This window comes from Urocampus carinirostris, chromosome 6 (genome assembly GCF_059441175.1).
Source record: "Urocampus carinirostris isolate Australia breed hairy pipefish chromosome 6, RoL_Ucar_1.0, whole genome shotgun sequence".
NCBI lineage: Eukaryota > Metazoa > Chordata > Actinopteri > Syngnathiformes > Syngnathidae > Urocampus > Urocampus carinirostris.
Window position 1 is genome coordinate 36,070,151 of NC_142354.1, and position 20,102 is coordinate 36,090,252.

General features: G+C 41.0%; 1 protein-coding gene and 5 pseudogenes across 5 annotated transcripts in view; 5 read left to right on the plus strand and 1 right to left on the minus strand.

The window, feature by feature from the left end:
- The window catches only part of cacna2d2a (calcium voltage-gated channel auxiliary subunit alpha2delta 2a), a 319,851-nt gene that overhangs the window by 69,345 nt on the left and 230,404 nt on the right, over positions 1 to 20,102 (minus strand). The window lies entirely within an intron of this gene.
- Positions 7,141 to 7,230, plus strand: LOC148364707 (U2 spliceosomal RNA; annotated as a pseudogene).
- On the plus strand, positions 7,266 to 7,494 carry LOC148364708 (U2 spliceosomal RNA; annotated as a pseudogene).
- Positions 13,185 to 13,299, plus strand: LOC148364709 (U2 spliceosomal RNA; annotated as a pseudogene).
- Positions 13,508 to 13,719, plus strand: LOC148364710 (U2 spliceosomal RNA; annotated as a pseudogene).
- On the plus strand, positions 13,953 to 14,131 carry LOC148364711 (U2 spliceosomal RNA; annotated as a pseudogene).

Consider the following 20,102-nt stretch of genomic DNA (forward strand, 5'->3'; position numbering starts at 1 on the left):
GGATGCGGTGTCCGTACGATGTCACTTAAATGCGTCATTTCAAATATCATTCGGAAGGTTGAAGTCTTGGGATTCAAGAAATGCCAAATATTTCTATGTTTCTATTTTCTTTTTCGCTCACAACTTTACTGTGCATATGACAAAAAACACTTGGAATTGAGTTTAATTCACTCAACTCATCACAGCAACATCAAGATCGTTCTAAAACAAGATACCGGGAAAATATAAAGCCGCATAACTCACCTAAGTTCTCACGTTCAATAATGATACGCAATCATGGTCTTCTTACAACCGTGAGTGAAGTAAATCCAGGAGAGTAGAATATTTACAAATACAGACTAATGAAACATGTTTCTTTATGGCGTACTTTAGCAAACTTGCTACGCCATTGCTAAACTCGGCCGATTGCAGGGTTTGTTTTGGCCATCTCGCCAATCCGAGGTTCCGAATAACTTCAGCCAATAGCGATCGATTTAACGGATGATTGACACATTGGTTAGCCAATGAAACGCCGGTATATAAATCCCAGCATACACCGCGGACTTGCTACGCCATTGCTAAACTCGGCCGATTGCAGGGTTTGTTTTGGCCATCTAGCCAATCCGAGGCTCCGAATAACTTCAGCCAATAGTGATCGATTCAAATGATGATTGACACATTGGTTATCCAATGAAACGCCGGTATATAAATCCCAGCATACACCGCGGACTACTCCACGTTCGGGGTAAAATCGAGTCGGCGGCTGTTGAGTAAGTTGCGAGACCTTGCGAAGACTTTTAGGTGCGCCTTATAGTGCGGAAAATACGGTAAATTTTTTTCTCGGTATTCCGTCGTGCAGTACTAAGCACATTCACCTAACACGCGAAAAGTCCCCAGTTCGAGACTAGTTGGATAGGGATGAGCACCACCAGGCTAAACTTGCCTAAAACACACCACAGCAAGTGGTGCCCCTACAACCCTAGTGCTTAAGGGATCCACTGGCATAGTTTGGACACCTTCGACCAAAAGATGAGTAAAATGTATATGTAAAAGGTTAGGCCGTAAGCCCGTAAAGTTTAAACCAAATTGAATTGTTCCTCTTTCCAATCAAGCCAGGCTTGAATCCTTAAAATAGGAACGGCTATTTACTATAATTTATGATTATATTAAGACAAAAACAGCCCAACTGCATAACACAGCAGTCACAAAGCGGGTGAAAAAAACAAGCCGGCCCTATTAAAACAGATTGCCTGTGAGTAAACCTGACTATACGTGATAGGGCGTGACACGACACAAAGCGTTATGGGAAACGTTGTGTTTCTCTGCAATTGACACACAAAATTGCAACTACTCCAAGCATCACGTTACACAGTCGGGGGGCTGCAAACACACTTCAAAACCTGACTGGCTGATGAAAAAACCCGTACTACGTGTTGTCGCTCGGGAACTACAGTAAAACACCGCCCCCGAAGTAAGCAGGCACGTCTTTGGCGGAGTCTTGACGAAAGCTATTTTGTACGTCGAACATCATGCCGGGCCGCCTGCAGGGGCGGGGCATCCATATCAGCTCGACCAAGCATGAGCAATGAGATTCCGCTGCTGGGCTCGATAGCTGCCCCCCGCCAGCCTCCCAAGACTCCGTTTACCGGCAGCCGCCACTCCAAAACCTGCGGTGAGACTTAGTTGACTGCCATGATGAGGCACACTGAGGCCTGCAAGGATCAATGGCTGTTTAAGGACACTCAGATAAAAGTGTCCATTAAAGATTTTACTCACATTCCACTATTTGGCTAAGAGAACTACTACAGTCATTCAAGCACCTCTAGAAACCAGAATTTTGATAAACGAGATTTATTTGGAGCTAAAATCTTGCTCGACGAATGAAGGTAAATTCAAGTTGCAAGCTTTTCCAGAGGCAACCACCAGAGACAAGCTCAAGACTCGCTGCCAACATCAGCTCGCCCCAGTTAGCGCATGCACTTTCCTCCATCAGAAGCCTAAACCCGTACACTTGGTTGTATTCTACAGCCAGTTTGTTTTTAGCGTATTGTGTGTCCTTTTTGTGGCTTTTGGTGACGAGTATTGACATACTGCAAAACTACAACGAAAGTAATACTAAAGAAAAATACTCTGGATGTACTACAAACATGCTACTATGTAAATACGACAAATACTACATGATCCTCGGCAAGTTGGTCATGCTTTCGTTCCTCCAGATGAAATGGGACACAAGAAAGCGGCCTACCTTTCTACACCTACAAATAAACCTGCGCCACTCCATGGATAAAACAAAATAAACAATCAATGAATGACACACATACATTTTGGCTCCTAAAATGTAAACCGAAACAAAGCGGAAAATAATAGACAAACATGAGCATGGTGTTTGTGTGAGTGACCCTACCTAAGGAGTAAGATGGGCCAACATCTTCTATTTGTACAGTGTTGAAGCAGAAATATGTCTTCAAGGGTATAGAACTGACCGGGGGCGTGACTGTCCTTGCAAAATTGCGAACCATTATTCATGACAAGACAAAGAGACTTTTTATTTGTGGATGCATGACAAGGAACTAGCGGAAGATACAATCTATTGCTGTCTATCTAAAACGACCTACAACCAATGTTCCCTGTAATTTTCCACGGGTCTGAGCGTTCACACAAAGTCGGTGAGCAACGCTTAAAACAGCAATGAGCAACAGCAATCCCAAGTGTGGCAACTAAGTCCTTATCAAACATGTCCAAAACTTGACATCATGTTACATTTTGTTGACTTTCCGGCAACGCAATTTTTTTTTTCACTTTTGAATGAATTGACTCATGTATTGTTGCAAAGGTTGTACGGCCTACAAACGTCATTTGTTTTTACAACAATTCTTTCTCAAGATCTCCATTTCTTTTTTTTCCTGGTATCTTTTGTCACATAATACTAACATTTTTGGGGGGTTATTTAGTCAGTTGCACGATACACAACTGTATTTAATCACATTTTTTAGTTGCCAACAAGATTGACTTGGTATAATTGGAAATTATTTGAATGCAACACAAACTTTTTCTTCTTTTTCCCAGTTTTTTTCAATTTTTTTAAATTCCTTTAAAAAAATCTCATTGTGTTTACTTTTTCCTAGCTGTTACTTTTTTCTATTTGTTCTCTATTTAGTTCTCATCTCATCTCATCTCATTAGCGTACCGCTTATCCTCAGTAGGGTCGCGGGGGGGCTGGAGCCCATCCCAGCAATCATCGGGCAGTGGGCAGGGGACACCCTGAACTGGTTGCCAGCCAATCGCAGGGCACACAGGGACAGACAACTCATTCGCTCATTCACACCTAGGGACAATTTGGACCGGCCAATTCACCTGAAATGCATGTCTTTGGAATGTGGGAGGAAACCGGAGTGCCCGGAGGAAACCCACGCAAGCACGGGGAGAACATACAAACTCCGCACAGAAAGTCTGGAGCTGGATTTGAACCCACGACAGGTTCCCATGACATGAACTGTGCCGCACAAGCGCTAACCACTGCGCCGCCGTGCTGCCCCTCTATTTAGTTTTTTTCCTTTATTTCATTCTTTTCCTTTTTTCTGGCTTTTTTTCTAAATTTTTCCTTCTCTTTTGTCTTCCTTTTGTTTCTTTTTTTCTTCTCAGCTTTTCACTACTTTTTCATTTTGGTATTTTTTTCTTTTTTGTTCTATTCCCCCTTCCTTTAAGTCATTTTGTGTATAATTTTACATAATATTTGGTCATATAGGGATGAAAGAAGCAAAAACAACCTGAAGAGCCGTTTAGGACCCGAAAGAGCCGGTTCCTTCTAGTGAGCCGAGCCAAAGAAGCCGGTTCTCGAAAAACTCTACTGACTTTACTCAACTTCGTTCTACTTCGACCTTGACCTCCAAATACCGCATTTAGAACACACCGTCAGGGGAACCCTAGTATTTTTACCTTCATGCACTGTAACTTTGACTTAATTCGCTTCGTAATGAGCAATTTCGAGCCCTGTTTTTGTGAGCTGGCTAGATTTTCCTGTGCGCGGAAAAGCTCTGGGTAGTGCGCAATTGTGCACACACGCAGCATAGAGGGAACATTGCGCTGGATAGATTTTCTTGTGCGCTGAGAATGCGCGGGCAGTGCGCGATTGCGCACGCGCGCAGCTTAGAGGGAACATTGCCTACAACTTGAGCCAGCGTCGAGTACAACCACAATTGCTTTCAAGGCCAGCCATGGCTGCGCTGAGAAATTCAAGAAGAGGACTGGCCTACTAGTTTGGCTTGGAGAAGGAGCGAATGTAGGTTGCAAGAAGCGTGGAAGGGTTTTTCAGCACTTCGGTTCGTTTTGCGTGATTTAAGGGAGAACAGATTGGACTAAAGGTTTGGTAGCTGACGAAAACAGTACGATGCCTTGATTAAGGATTTGGATTGTTAGATGTTTATTTTTGCAAAACTGAGACTGAATTTTCAAGCTCGCCCATATCATATAATCGTTCAGGATAATCTTTGCTGAACTTTGATCTCAAGTAACCAAAATGCATAAGTGTGTCCCGTAAGGATCTCTGACTAATGGTGTCAACAAAACCATTCAAAATGTCAGATATGAACCTGCCTCCCAAGATCGGGCCCAGCAGTCCCCGTTAAATGATTCGTGACTTTTAGCGCCCTGACAGCAAGGCCTTAGGCTGATCGCTGAAAGAAATCCGACCGCTTATGGCCAAAGCTGTCCGGTTTGGTTCATTTCAGTTCAGTGCTGGCCAGGTCCATCTGCTTGTCACCTGGCCTTGGCATGCACACGTCTGGGTAATGACAGGGAAAGAATGGTGTCGGTGGACTGGAGCTGTGAAGTAATTACGGACTGGAATTCATGCAGAAACAACACATCTGTAGGCTCGGCTTCACGTAAGCCAGTGTTGGTATCACTGTTATAGCATATTTGCGCAGAGATTATCAAGAACAGATACGTTTGATACAGAAGCGTTAGAATGTGTTTTTATTCCAAAACTGGTTGCATGACATCTCAAGTAGTGTAAACAGCTACTTGTTTCTTGTGTCTGTTATCTATTAATAACCTCCAAAGAAGTTCAAAATACCCATTTTGCACAAATAGTTTTTCAAATTTATTAGTAAAGCACTTTTGGGGCACTAAATTGCCTTTCAAAGTGCTGTGTAAAAATCAATGTACAATACGACAATAAAACAATAAAATCTCTCAATAATGCCCACTCAATAGCCCGAAACATCAAATGCACAGACTCACATAGGCTTATCCACACTGATAGGGAAAGCAGCAATTCCACAATATTCATGGTGAAGAGAAAAAAATGGCCACCCAGCAACAGGTGTCTCTTGGAAGTTGCTAAAACTCGTCAGCTCTGTTTTTGAAATACCGTAAATTCCGGACTATAAGCCGCTACTTTTTTCCCTAATGTTCAGCCCTGCGGCTTATTCAGTGAAGCGGCTCATTTAAGTAATTTTTCTAACGAACACCAGCGGCACTCGAGTACAAAGGTAAAATTTAGACCGGCGGAATTATGCGCCGAGGCAAACTGCATCCTCTTGGATCATGATTGAATTGTTCGTATGACAGAGGATAGAAGTTCATTTCAAATGTGAGGACGACTTACTTTTTTTGGTTTGAACAAATTTATTGACACTAAAAACAGAAAACAATCATGACAATCTCAACAGCAATTAAGCACATTCACAATATTATATTCCAATATTACGTTTTAACAGCAAACACAGTCAATTTCATAATTGCGGCACAACTGTTTTTAAAAGCCATGCTTGGAGCCCTGCGAGCGTGTTTGGAGTAGCGTGGTGGTACCTTTCGCAGGCACGGTTTGGGATGAAAGTTATATTATTATTAAAGCTTTGAAAACTCTCTTGGTGTATCGTCTTTCTTTGTAAATATGTGTAACCATGTATAATATGTATTTGCAACTGTATATTTTTGTCATGTATTTATTTGTATTTATTTTGCAAACTTGTTCTGATAAGTCTTGCACTGACCAATTAAAAAGAAGGGGCGTAACAGACGCGGGGGATTAGAAACCAGTAAAGGTGAGTGTTTGTGGACACCGCAGACAAAAGTGCATATATATTTTTCCCACCCTTATTTTTGGAAATATACACTTTTTTCCCTTGGATTACTTTCAACGGGTACCTGGACTTTGCAGGTCTGCATCAAATGATAACCACCGGTATCATTACGCTTTCAATATCTACTGTAGAAATCTGAAAGTGTCGGCTGATAGGCTAGAGGCTGAGCGCGGAGTGGCATCCAGGCGTCGGAGATGGCATAGGAGCTTGCTCTGTCCACTCCACGCAACGGCCCGGTATTGCAGTACCTCCGGGAACGGTGCATTCGCAATGATCGCAGCAAGGCTTTAAGGCTAGGACCTTAGCTTGGCTTTTTGGCTGAGAGTAAGTGTCCCGGCTCCTAGGCTTTGTAGCGTATTATGAACTGACCGATAACGGATAATGGATAATGATTTATGAACAAGCTAAATAACCTTTAAAACCCCTTAAAACCCCCCCCCCCTTGTAGCGTATAATGAACTGACCGATAACGGATAATGGATAATGAATAACGAAGATAGATCAATAACCCTTAAAAACCCCAAAACCCCTTGTAGCGTATTATGAACTGACCGATAACGGATAATGGATAATGAATAACGAAGATAGATCAATAACCCTTAAAAACCCCAAAACCCCATCTGTGATGTTGAAAATGTCAGGAAAAAATGTTAAAACGTCATATCGTCACGTCATATTGTCAAATATAAAAAAATTGTGATTATGCTTGATGGCTGTGTTTTGCTGCTGTTGGTGTCGGTGGATTTGTTCAGACCGAGGACAATCGACTTTGGCCTGGACGGATCTATTGACACTAACAAAGATGTTATATAATGAAATTGTGAATATGTTTGATTTTCGAGAAGGTTTGTTCAAACCTCACTTTGTGTTTGCTGTTAAAAACGTAATATTGGAATATAATATTGTGAATGTGCTTAATTGCTGTTGAGATTGTCATGATTGTTTTCTGTTTTTAGTGTCAATAAATTTGTTCAAACCAAAAACCAAAAAATTTGATTTTTGCAACCCGGAATTGCAGTACTTCCAGGAATGGTGAAATAACACTTTATGCCCGGATAATGCTCTTGCCATGATCTTTGATTTTTGCAATCCGGAGATGGAATAAGAGCTTGCTCTGTCCACTCCACGCATCGGCCCGGTATTGCAGTACCTCCGGGAACGGTGCATTCGCAATGATCGCAGCAAGGCTTTAGGGCTAGGACCTTAGCTTGGCCTTTTGGCTGAGAGTAAGTGTCCCGGCTCCTAGGCTTTGTAGCGTATTATGAACTGACCGATAACGGATAATGAATAATGAATAACGAAGATAGAACAATAACCCTTAAAAACCCCAAAAACCCCTTTTGCAACCCGGAGATGGAACAAGAGCTTGCTCTGTCCACTCCACGCATCTGCCCGGTATTGCAGTATTTCCGGGAGCGGTGCATACGCAATGATTGTAGCAAGGCTTTGGGGCTAGGACCTTAGCTTGGCCTTTTGGCTGAGAGTAAGCGTCCCGGGCACCTTGGCTTTGTAGTGTATAATGAACTGACCGATAACGGATAATGGCTAAGTAATAAAGAGAATAGAACAATACCCCTTAAAAAATCCCCCCTTTGCGCAGTGGCAGTATCGTAGCCTATGAGGTTTATTCTAATAGCTGTGCCGCAACTCTTGTTCGGTGCATTCGCAATGATCGCAGCAAGGCTTTAGGGCTAGGACCTTAGCTTGGCCTTTTGGCTGAAAGTAAGTGTCCCGGCTCCTAGGCTTTGTAGCATATTATGAACTGACCGATAACGGATAATGGATAATGAATAACGAAGATAGAACAATAACCCTTAAAAATCCCCCCCTCCGGGAACGGTGCATTCGCAATGATCGGTGCATTCGCAATGATCGCAGCAAGGCTTTAGGGCTAGGACCTTAGCTTGGCCTTTTGGCTAAGAGTAAGTGTCCCGGCTCCTAGGCTTTGTAGCGTATTATGAACTGACCGATAACGGATAATGGATAATGAATAACGAAGATAGAACAATAACCCTTAGAAAATCAAAAAACAGTATGGAGAAGCTTGGCGGTTAAGGGATCTGTCAACAATGATTGTGCTCTTATGTCTTTAAGAGGCGCGGCCTAATAAGTCAACTGCAATAGCTTAGTATTTGGTGCAGGTAACAATGACTTTCAAATAACTATTGCCTTATAATTAACATTGAGGCCTTTCAAAATAACTTCCCATTAAAAACTCTATTTTTGCTCAATAAGAGATGAACCGACCGCAGAAGTTAATGAAATCCGCAGTATGTCTGTCGGACGGCCTTTTTTTCAAAGTAATTGACTTCCTCAGCTATCTTCAGAATAGCGCTCTTCCCATCCGGGTGCCTGAGGCAACGCAGGCGGCGGCGGGTTACGTTCTACGTCACGCCAAACCGTGGTTTCCCTCCGTCCTCAAATTAAGATTTTGGTTAATTAAAATGATAATGATAGAAAAAAAAAACGTACCCATGCCGATGGGTCTTCTGGATGGGTCTTCTGGTTCCAGATTGACTTTGTAAGTTCTACCTACCTTTGATGTGGCATTTTTATGTATGAGAATAATTGGATTCTCAAAAAATTGGATTCAAGATAACATAACATTTATTTCCCCCCATGCTACAGTGGGATGCAGCATCTCTTCAAATGGAAATAGATGAAAAGCAGCATCCTTCAAAGGCCATCCAAGTGGAGAATAACCTTTCACAAGCAATAAACACAATGAAACATCTTGCCAATTACATTTTTTTACTGGTGAAAGAGTCTCATTAGGATGATTGATTTTGTATATATTTATTTTCTATCACACGCTTAAAACCAATATATTAACTGATGGCATGGAAGGAAGTGTTTATGCACACCACACCTATTCGCCAGAACGTTGAGCATTCAATCCAAATTATCTGCAAAATACAAGATGTTCTTGGAAACATGCAATGCCGTGCATCTTGTTTGCTTTGGAAAGACAACCCCCCCACATCCATGTTTATCGCTATCAAACTTTGTTAAGAAGCTGAGTAAAAATATTCCTCTACAAGGTAAAACACATTTTAAGCACCATTAAAGCGACCTTTTATTTAAATGACTTAGGTACCAAAAGACACTTTCAAATGACTACACAGGCTAGAATTAATACAGGAAAGGGTGAAATATTAAATCAGTGCAGTCCATGATCGAATAATGGAAAATGTTTAATTTCATGTACGCCGCATCATTCTATGTGGCCCCAGAGAGGAATGCTTGATACTAGATTTTTTTCAGACAATAACGATACCCAAATCTGAAATACCGTATTTTCCGCGCTATAAGGCGCACCGTGTTATAAGGCGCACCTTCAATGAATGATATATTTTTAAACTTTTTCCATACATAAGGCTCACCCTATTATAAGGCGCTATAAGTGCATGCTGGTTTAAGATCAGGTAATTGTGCAATTTTCTAATTGTAATCCTGTGCAGTCCTTCGAGACATTTTTGTGATTAAGGGCGTCATAAATAAATGTGACTTAACTTGACTTGGCTACAGTAGAGGATGTAGTTACGTTATGCAACCGTTAGATGGTGCCGCGCTAAAGGGAATGTCAACAAAACAGTCATATAGGTCAGTCAAACTTTATTAATAGATAACAAACAAGCTTTCCACAACTCCATTCACTCCCAAAATGAATAAACAGCCGTTTCATTATTTTCTCTGAGGTAAAGCATTTTCGTGACACATCTTTAACATATTTGAACAACAGCAAGGCATAACATTTTACTTTTCCTCCATTTAGTCAACACGCAAAAAAACGTCTTATACTGTGATGGTAAATTAAACGTTAGTGCAATCGCAATAACAGTAAAGCAATAACATAATAACTGTAAAATGTAAAACGTTGGAACCATTGTTCAGTTAGCGAGTTCCTAGGGGGACTCTTAATTCTGCCGGCTCGAGCCACTCGTGTTCGATTCATTAATGTTGAACTCTCTCGCTGCTGCTCTATTCCCCTGTTCTACTGCGTGACTGATCGCCTTGAGTTTAAACTCTGCGTTGTAAGCGTGTCTCTTAATAGGAGCCATTTCAGGGTCTTTATACAAACGCACAAATAAAAGAGAATCGTTGTTTAATATTTCCCAGTATGCACAACGCACTTCTTCTTCTACGTGAAAAATGGAGTCGGTGGCTGCTTACTGTAAGTTGCGAGACCTTGTAATTCAATATTGATCCATATATAAGGCGCACCGGATTATAAGGCGCATAGTCAGCTTTTTAAAAAAAATCTGATTTTATGTGCGCCTTATAGTGCGGAAAATACGGTACTCAAGATATAGATACCACATAATGATACCATTAGTACGTATAATTTCTTAATATAAACTTTGAAATCCCAACACAAAGTGTTTTCTTTATGTTTCATTGATTCAATGGTATTTTGCCATTTCATTAATCATAGGTTCCTGATTGTTAAATAACAACTGAAATAAAGCGGATACTGATAACAGCTAACACTGCACTGATACCTTAAGAAAGGCTGGTATTGGCATGATTCTTTGTATCAGTACTCACACATCCCCACAAATGACAAATACTGTATCGAAACTGCAAACAAGTCCCTAATTGCAGCACAAAGTGTTACTTTTCTGTACTGGAAAATTCCCCACTGATCCTGCCAAGATCACAATCTTACCCATTAGGGACCGTGGGATTTTTGTTTATCCATTCATGTGTGTCACTAGTTAGATGACAAAGTGTTTGGCTACAGAAGGGAGTCATAGTGCTGCTGTTTAATCGAACCTCCTCAAATCTTTTTTACTTTGACATTCAGAGCACTTGGCAGAAATCCCATCATGCCATTCCAAGCCCTTGCAACGCTTTGTTTTAATTGAACAGTTGGATTACCTTGGTCTTAACCAGTTCTAATCTGGAATCTAGGCGCAGGAAAAGGCGATATGCCCGAGGCGCACCGTCGGTTGAGACGGGTAGCACCGAATGTATTGTATTGTATTGTATTTATTTATTCAGCCAGTATAAACCATAAACATGATATATACAGGAAATCATATGACACGCGAACCTCTCGACGTGACGCGTCGCTTTCGATTGGCGCCGTGTTTTTAGACTCAACTGCTGTGTTGGGAGTCATTAGGTGACCAAACCCCCTAATTCCAACCCTTAATGCCGAGCACCAAGCAGGGAGGCAATGAGTACCAATGTTGTAAGTCTTAGGTATGACTCGGCTGAGGCTTGAACCAGCGACCTCCCAGTCTCGGAGCGAGCGCCCTACCGTCTGCAGCGAGGGCCCTGCGTGCGTGCAAAGCCACCACGGACACTCTTTAAAATGTAGAAAAAAAACGTAGCAGCTTGTAGTCCTGAATTTACGGTAGATAGTCAGCCAGAAATGAGGACTGATCTTGATCTTGAAAAAATTGTCTTTGGGTTTGTTTCCATGCTGCATCATTGTTTTTATTCTTTCCTGAGACACATTGTAATAGTGCCCAACACCTACCCCGCATTGCTCCCCGTGATACTGATTTAAATATCTGTGGGTGGACAGCACATGTTACAATTGCAAAGAAGTCAACATGAGCTGTGATGTTTTTGCAGTCTGAAGCTGGAGGCCTTCACCTTGGCGACAGCAGCGTGGCGGGATGGTCAATGTGTTGTACTGTGCAAACATCAAGTGGCTTTTATACGGCACGTGTGTCCACTGTAATCACCACCGGATTTGCTACCCGGCATGAACGCCGGTATATACGCAACATGTACACGGATTCATGGCACGGCATTGGTGGAAGAGAATTACGATAACACAGTAAGACTACTTGCCAATGGGTGTGCGCGTGTAGGTGTTGTTTGCGAATGTTTGCGTGTGTGCATGGATTTTCGCACCGTGCTGATGGGCTTATTATTTTATGGACTGCTGCACTCTTAGTGCTCCTGTGGAAGTGGCAGGCGAATAAAGATTGAATTAAGATAAAAATATAGGAGGAGCGCGCCTGCAGGAAAAAAGATGTTGTCTGTCGGTTATTTCTCACACTTTGTGTTGATGACTAAGAGTGTTTGAAGACACATTTACATGTTGTTTTTTTATTTATGAAAGATGAAACGGGCAAACGAGAATTCTGGTTTTCGACAAAACACATTGATATTACACAATAATCAGGCTGAATTTGAACAATATTTGTGATCGTTAATCAAGGCATTATCGTAATTCTCGGTATGATTATCCTTACTAAGTAGTGTCGAGTGGTGTGCTGAAAGAGACATAGAAACATTTTGCCCTAAAACTTTTAATCAATTAGAGCATTTGTCCCCTTTGGTAATTAAAATGGGAAAAAAAGTCAGTTTGTTGGATGCCTTTGAATGATTTCCTCTTCTCACAAAGAAGAGGTTGCGAGTTTGATTCCAGGCTGCCACTTTTTCCATGTCATATTCTTGAGCACGGTACAGAACCTCGAATAGCTCATAATTCTGCATTATCAGTAGGTAAACAATCAGTGTAAAGTAAAGTGCTTTGAGGGCCTTGTTAATTGGAAAAGTACACAATAAATGAAGTGCCATTTACCATCAAATAAAAGCAATTATTAACCTGTGGTGTGCCATTAGTTTTCTTTTCTGAACTAATTAGAAAACAATCTGGGTCAGCAACTGAAAATTGATGTGCGCATTTACTGATAATCGTGACAAAACCGTGAAAAAAACAAAAAAAACTATAGTATTTTATTTAACACCCCCAAAAAACTATTTTAAAATAAGAATATGTACAGTTTAGATTGAATTATCATTTAATTTGTTATTTTCAAATATATTAAAGATGAATGTATTTATTTTAGAGATTTATTCTGTTATGTGTTCTACGAGCAAATCAAAAAGAAGGGGCGGAGCAAACGCGGGCTGATGGGAAGTAGGGTAAAGCTGAGTTACCGGTAGATCTGTCTGTTGTTTCAGCGGACAATAGTGGATATATATTTTTCCCACCCTTAACTTTGGAAATATACATTTTGTTTCCTTAGATTACTTTCAACGGGACCCAGACTTTACAAGTCTGCATCATACTTTGATTACGGGTATCATTTTCCATTCATGATGCCGATTGTGGTTCTAAGATTGTCGAATGTCTAGTATGCTAGGACCTTAATTGTTGAACTGAGTACTTTTGATTTTTGCATTTTGGAGATGGAATATGAGCTTGCTCTGTCCACTCCACGCATCGGCCCGGTATTGCAGTACCTCCGGGAACGGTGCATTCGCAATGATCGCAGCAAGGCTTTAGGGCTAGGACCTTAGCTTGGCCTTTTGGCTGAGAGTAAGTGTCCCGGCTCCTAGGCTTTGTAGCGTATTATGAACTGACCGATAACGGATAATGGATAATGAATAACGAAGATAGATCAATAACCCTTAAAAACCCCAAACCCCCCTTAATTTGGCCTTTTTTAGCTTGGCCTTTTGATGCTAGGTCCTTAGCTTGGCCTTTTGGCAGCAAGACTTTGATGCTAGGTCCTTAGCTTGGCCTTGTTGTTTTTGGACTGTGGCTTTGATGCTATGTCAGTCCTTAGCTTGGCCTTTGCCATGATCTTTGATTTTTGCAATCCGGAGATGGAATAAGAGCTTGCTCTGTCCACTCCACGCATCGGCCCGGTATTGCAGTACGTCCGGGAACGGTGCATTCGCAATGATCGCAGCAAGGCTTTAAGGGCTAGGACCTTAGCTTGGCCTTTTGGCTGAGAGTAAGTGTCCCGGCTCCTAGGCTTTGTAGCGTATTATGAACTGACCGATAACGGATAATGGATAATGAATAACGAAGATAGAACAATAACCCTTAAAAACCCCAAAACCCCAAAATATCCCTAAGCTTGGCCTTTTATCCCTAGCGACATAGTGTGTAGAATATAGTGCACTCTGATGCTAGGTTCTTAGCTTGGCCTTGATGTTTTTGGACTGTGGCTTTGATGCTATGTCAGTCCTTAGCTTGGCCTTTGCCATGATCTTTGATTTTTGCAATCCGGTGATGGAATAAGAGCTTGCTCTGTCCACTCCACGCATCGGCCCGGTATTGCAGTACCTCCGGGAACGGTGCATTCGCAATGATCGCAGCAAGGCTTTAGGGCTAGGACCTTAGCTTTGCCTTTTGGCTGAGAGTAAGTGTCCCGGCTCCTAGGCTTTGTAGCGTATTATGAACTGACCGATAACGGATAATGGATAATGAATAACGAAGATAGAACAATAACCCTTAAAAACCCCACAATCGTGGTACGTACAGCCTGGTCTGGGTTAAACTTGTGATTGTATCACAAGTTAAAATGCGTGCGCACATGGCTTGTACAGAGGTGTGGCTTGTGTAAGTACAAAAGTGGCAAATCACTTAAAAAGTGGTGGGTGCAGCTAACAATCAGGTGCGCTCTATAGTCCAGATTTTACGGTAATTAACAATGTTGAATGAATGAATGAAAACTTTTATTTTGAACATAAAAATAAAAACAGGACAAAAACAATGAGTCAACAACAGAATAATGTCACATAACATGTTCGAAAAGGGGTAGTCAGAAGCAGATGCTTATTTTTCCTACCCCTTTATCTTCCCTATTGAATACATTTTATAGATAGCTCCTCTTGTGTCCGATACAACAAAATCTCATGGATGTACTTCTTACATAGGTCAGATATCAATAATTATAATAGTTACAATAATCACATATTTTATACACTAATCTTCGCAATACCCATCCCTCAACGTCATAATGCCCATAATGTCACTGCGGCACCAGTGATAATAAACATAAAAATAAACACAATACTTATAATAACAGTTCTGATATAATAATAGCAACAATAACAACAAGTTAACCATAGTTTGAAATGCAGTATTTCCAATCTCCCTCATATCCCATTTTCTTCATCCCTGTATTTCTCCAGTAATGCTTTTGTATTTAAATTTGAACACATAGATAGTTGGACATTGTTTGATATCATTTTGCAAATTATTCCAAAGTCTGGCTCCACACACAGACACACACATACTTTTCCTGGTGGTTCTCACCTTTGGGATTTTGAATTCACCACAGCCCCTCAAGTTATAATTTCCCTCTTTCCGAGTGAATAATTTTTGTATGTTTTCTGGCACTATGTTTTTGTTGACCTTAAATAAGAGTTGTGAAGTGAAAAAATGTATTAAATCATCATTAAATCATCCAATTTTAATAATTTGGACTGCATGAATAAAATGTTGCTTTAATTTTAGATTTTACCATATTAAACCTATCAAGTTTCATTATAATGTTTTTCTTTTCCCCAAGATAAACTACACAAAATACTTAAAATGTACATAAAATGTTTTGCTTGTGGATCAATTTTTTTTTACAAGGTTAAAACTTTTTTTCTGTTTTTATATTTTAAGAATATACTTATGATATGATTTTTGTTTTGTTGTTTAATATATTTCATTATTTTTGTCATGCAATTTTAAAATACAAGGCATTTCATATATTTCCTGTACTACCTCATGAGCAGATAACTCATGTATGAAAAATAAAAAAGTAATGTGCTGCTTCCCAGTGATATGTATGAATTCTACAATGATCAATGGAAAAAGCAAAGGTACTGAACAATGGCATACATCAAAGTGGGCAATTTCCTTCAGCACTGTCACGTAATTGATCAATAAAAACTGCTTATAACGTATTTGTTTCTGTGATATAAAAGCTGATACGTGGCTGATATATTTAGATAGATAGATAGATAGATAGATACTTTGTTCATCCCCGAAGGGAAATTACATTATTTATTAACATTATCCATCCAGCCATCTATTATCTGCACCGCTTATCCTCAGTAGGGTCGCGGGGGTGCTGGAGCCCATCCCAGCTATCTTCGGGCAGTGGGCAGGGGACACCCTGAACTGGTTGCCAGCCAGTCGCAACTCACTCTCTCATTCACACCTAGGGACAAGTTAGACCGGCTAATTAATCTGACATGCATGTTTTTGGAATGTGGGGGGAAACCGAGTACCCGGAAGAAACCCACGCAAGCACGGGGAGAACATGCAAACTCCAAACAGGAAGGTTCGATACCATGACCTCAAAACTGTGCCGCACACACGTTATCCACTGCCCCGCTGTGCTCCCCTTATTTACATTATAATTTATATTTATTCTGCTTTTACAATTAGACACCTGCAAAGACGTTTGCTGAGGAAGCAAAGGTTGTTCTTTATTTTGACTGTTATCATTGCGTTTCTTCGATGTTTTGGCTCACTGCTTATTGTTTTGACTGGTATTTCTCACTGTTGTCTGCAATTTTGACCATCATGCGCTGTTTATATCGTTGTCATTCTTGGCCAATCCCAGGGGAGGACCCTTTTTAACAGGTTGGAATCTGTGGGTTTTGTTCAGTCTCCTTCTGTTCTCCTTGCAAGTTCAAAATCCATTGATGTCTTCTCTCCTTATTTTGAGTGTCTACTAATCTAAAAACGCATCAGGCACTCTGGACAAAGGGCCACGCTGGTTGAAAAGCACTGCTCAAACGGCTACACTTGCCTAATGGAAGGCAAACACAATGCAAACAATCTGCCTTTACAAAGTTCCCACTGTCCTTTCAGAGGTGTTTATTTTGCATTACAATATAGTTATTCTTGTGTGCTTGCTGCATGACAAGAGGTCAGCACATAGCCATGAAAAACAACAGTAGTGACTATAATCACACAAATACGGCCTTACACAGGGTGACACTCTTTCGACATTGCCGGGTTGCTAAGCAACAGGGAATACTGGGCATCAAAGGCAAAACGATTTAAAGGGAAATTAGAAACATGGAAAACCAAAGGAAGGGTAGGCAGCATGGTGAGAAAGTGGTTAACATGTCTACCTCATGGTTTTAATAATAATAATAATAATTTCCTTTGTATTGTCATTCTTTGTAACAATGTACACAGAACGAAATGTCGATACACCTGACCCGTTGTAGCGAGTCGATGCAGCCGCAGCCAGAGGGCGCCGCCATTATACCAATTAGGTATGTCTCGGTCGAGGCGCGAACCAGCGACCTCCCAGTCTCAAAGCGGGCACACTACCATCTAGGCTACTGAGCTGGTAGAGGTCTGGGTTGGAATCTTGGGTCTAACCTTTTAGTTTGGAGTTTTCATCAACTCAAGTCGAAAAACAGTAATCCCTTCCTGTATTGTGGTTTACTTATGTGCTTTTGCTTCTTTAAATTTACAGTCAAGGTGTCACACAAAAAAAACTGTTTTGGCTGTACAACGCTAAAGAATTCTTTTTATAAAAGCTCACTATATAATCTGTGTTCAGTATTCAGATACTTTTTGATGAATCCACGGAACAAATTGTAAATACGCCAAAACACCGGAAGAGAACTTAAAGTTATTTGATTGGGTGAGTGGGAGGGATGGGTGGAGCTGTGCAAAAAGTGCAAGCACTCCCTCCCATCTTTCGCCCTACTCCGTCTGCGCCAAAGGTAAGCACATCAGGCTCCCTGTTCTCAGAATGTTGTGACGTTTTTACAAAATAATTTGTGTAGCATTTTCATATTTCTACTTTTGACAGGAGATATATAAAGTAGAGCAAAATCTTTTGGGATATTTAAGTTTTTTTTAATACATACATTGACAGAGGAGCAAAGGAATTTGAATGTTATTTTAATGTTAAGTTCTTTAAGTTAAGTTCTAAGTTGTATAATTTAACAAGATATTTTTTTACAGCAAAATAATAAATACTGTATAAGTGATTTAAGGTTTAAATTTAATATTCTTGTCTGTTTTTATTCATATTTATGTTCCAAAAACATTCAGTTTAGGTGTGTTCAATAAATGTTTATCCTGGTTGGCCCGCGACCTTAAGTGTGTTTTGAATTTTGGCCCCTTGTGCAATTGAGTTTGACATCCCTGGTCTAAACAGTCTCCATCCTTTTTCTGCCTGTGTCTGCCTGTGTGTAAATGACGCGAGTTTGAGAGGGAAGCTACCTCCTTGCTAATTAGTGTGGCAGAGCTCAAAATTCAGACACTAATGTTTACAGATAAATGTACGCCTGCCCTTGAATATGATTGGCTAGCTACTTCTGGTTTGACCCATGGCAAATTGAAACATGTAACACGGAGCTTCCAAGGAGGGGGAGAGTTTCTTCCCTTTGACGCAAGTTTTTAAAATTGTCCACCTATAATTAGTTTCTTAACTCTTTATTTTATTAATTATTGACCCTATTTTTACTTTTTTATGACAGATTAAGTTTATTATTAATAGTTTTTTGTTGTGGTTTTATCTCATTATTTGGTGTAGAAAAGTCTTTGAGAACAGAGAAATGCCTTTATAGAACTTTTTGGTGGAAATGCCTTTATGGCCCATCCTCACTCCTTTGCTTAATTAAACTCGCTATCTTGCTGCTAGCATATACATTGTTCTTATTTGAAATGTTACTCTCTTTTTTCCACAATCTTTTTTCTGTCAACCAGCTAGTATAAACTGACATGAATTCTGCCTTTTTGCCGCTACAATGCACAGCTTGATTACGTACACTTGTAGAGAATGATGCGTATCGTACGATGATGTTTCATATGACGGCACACAAACTAATGCCAGCTGCCGTTAATCAGGAGGGACGAAGGAATGCAATGGCAGAGCAAAGCCACCAGGGGGCAGTGTCTGCACCCCTTTTAAGGAGACTAGTTTTATTTTACTTCATTTAATGTCTGGTCTATTGAGTCAGACTGCCGAGATGCATGGCAACAATTACGAGCATTTACAAGCACTTTATCCAAATTTCAAGCCTTTTTAAAACCTTAAAAATGTCACAGTGAAACTCAAGCATTTATTAATGTTTTTGAGCACCCGTACGAACCCTGCCTTTTGAAACTTTTGAAGCCCCTGCAAAAAATGAGGGATTCCTGTATTTGAAAACCAATTTATTCCAACTTCACTCTAGTTTGAACTTGGTGTGGAGAAGAAGGAAGGTGAGGATACAGTTTGATGACAAGATGCGCAACACCTCCCTCACCTTGTCAGCAACACTTTCCCTTCTCGTCCTCCCCTCTCTTCCTTCCCCCTTCTCCGGTTTCCTGTCGTGTTTACCTCCTGTCGCTCTGTCAAAAGTGTTGTCGAGAACTGGACTAGCTGACAGATCACACAAACAGCAGTCCAATTTTCCCCTTTCTATTTGCTCACAGACATTATGCTTGATTTGGAATTTGCATGTATTACTATTTAACACATTTTTAACCAAGCTGATTACAAATTAATTTCAATATGGTGGGAAATCCCTGTTAATCTGATAGACATTGAACAAAAAGGAAAATACTAGCAGAGCTTTTGGCAGCTTGACTTGAATAGGGAGATTGACTTAATCACAAAGGTCTCATCTCATCTCATTAGCTGCACCACTTATCCTCAGTAGGGTCGCGGGGGTGCTGGAGCCCATCCCAGTAATCATCGGGCAGTGGGCAGGGGACACCCTGAACTGGTTGCCAGCCAATCGCAGGGCACACAGGGACAGACAACTCGCTCGCTCATTCACACCTAGGGACAATTTGGACCGGCCAATCCACCTGAAATGCATGTTTTTGTAATGTGGGAGGAAACCGGAGTGCCCGGAGGAAACCCAGGCAAGCACGGGGAGAACATACAAACTCCGCACAGGAAGTCCGGTAGCTGGATTTGAACCCACACTGGAAGTTCCCAAGACCTTAGAACTGTGCCGCACACGTGCTAATCACAAAGGTAATTTTTCTAAATGTAAAATATGGTAAGGTATGAGTGTCCAAGAGAAAGCCAGGCTATAACTAGTTTGCTACCGTACAAAGCAGAAATTATGGCTGGACCAGGCCCGCCGACGGAATTAACCCAGCACGTGCTCTATAGTCCGGAATTTACAGTCATTCCCAGAGAATTACACTCCTTACCATCCATCCATCCATCCAGTATCTGCACCGCTTATCCCCAGTAGGGTTGCGGGGGTGCTGAAGCCCATCCCAGCCATTTTCAGGCAGTGGGCAGGGGACACCCTGAACTGGTTGCCAGCCAGTCGTAGGGCACACAGAAACAGACAACTCACTCG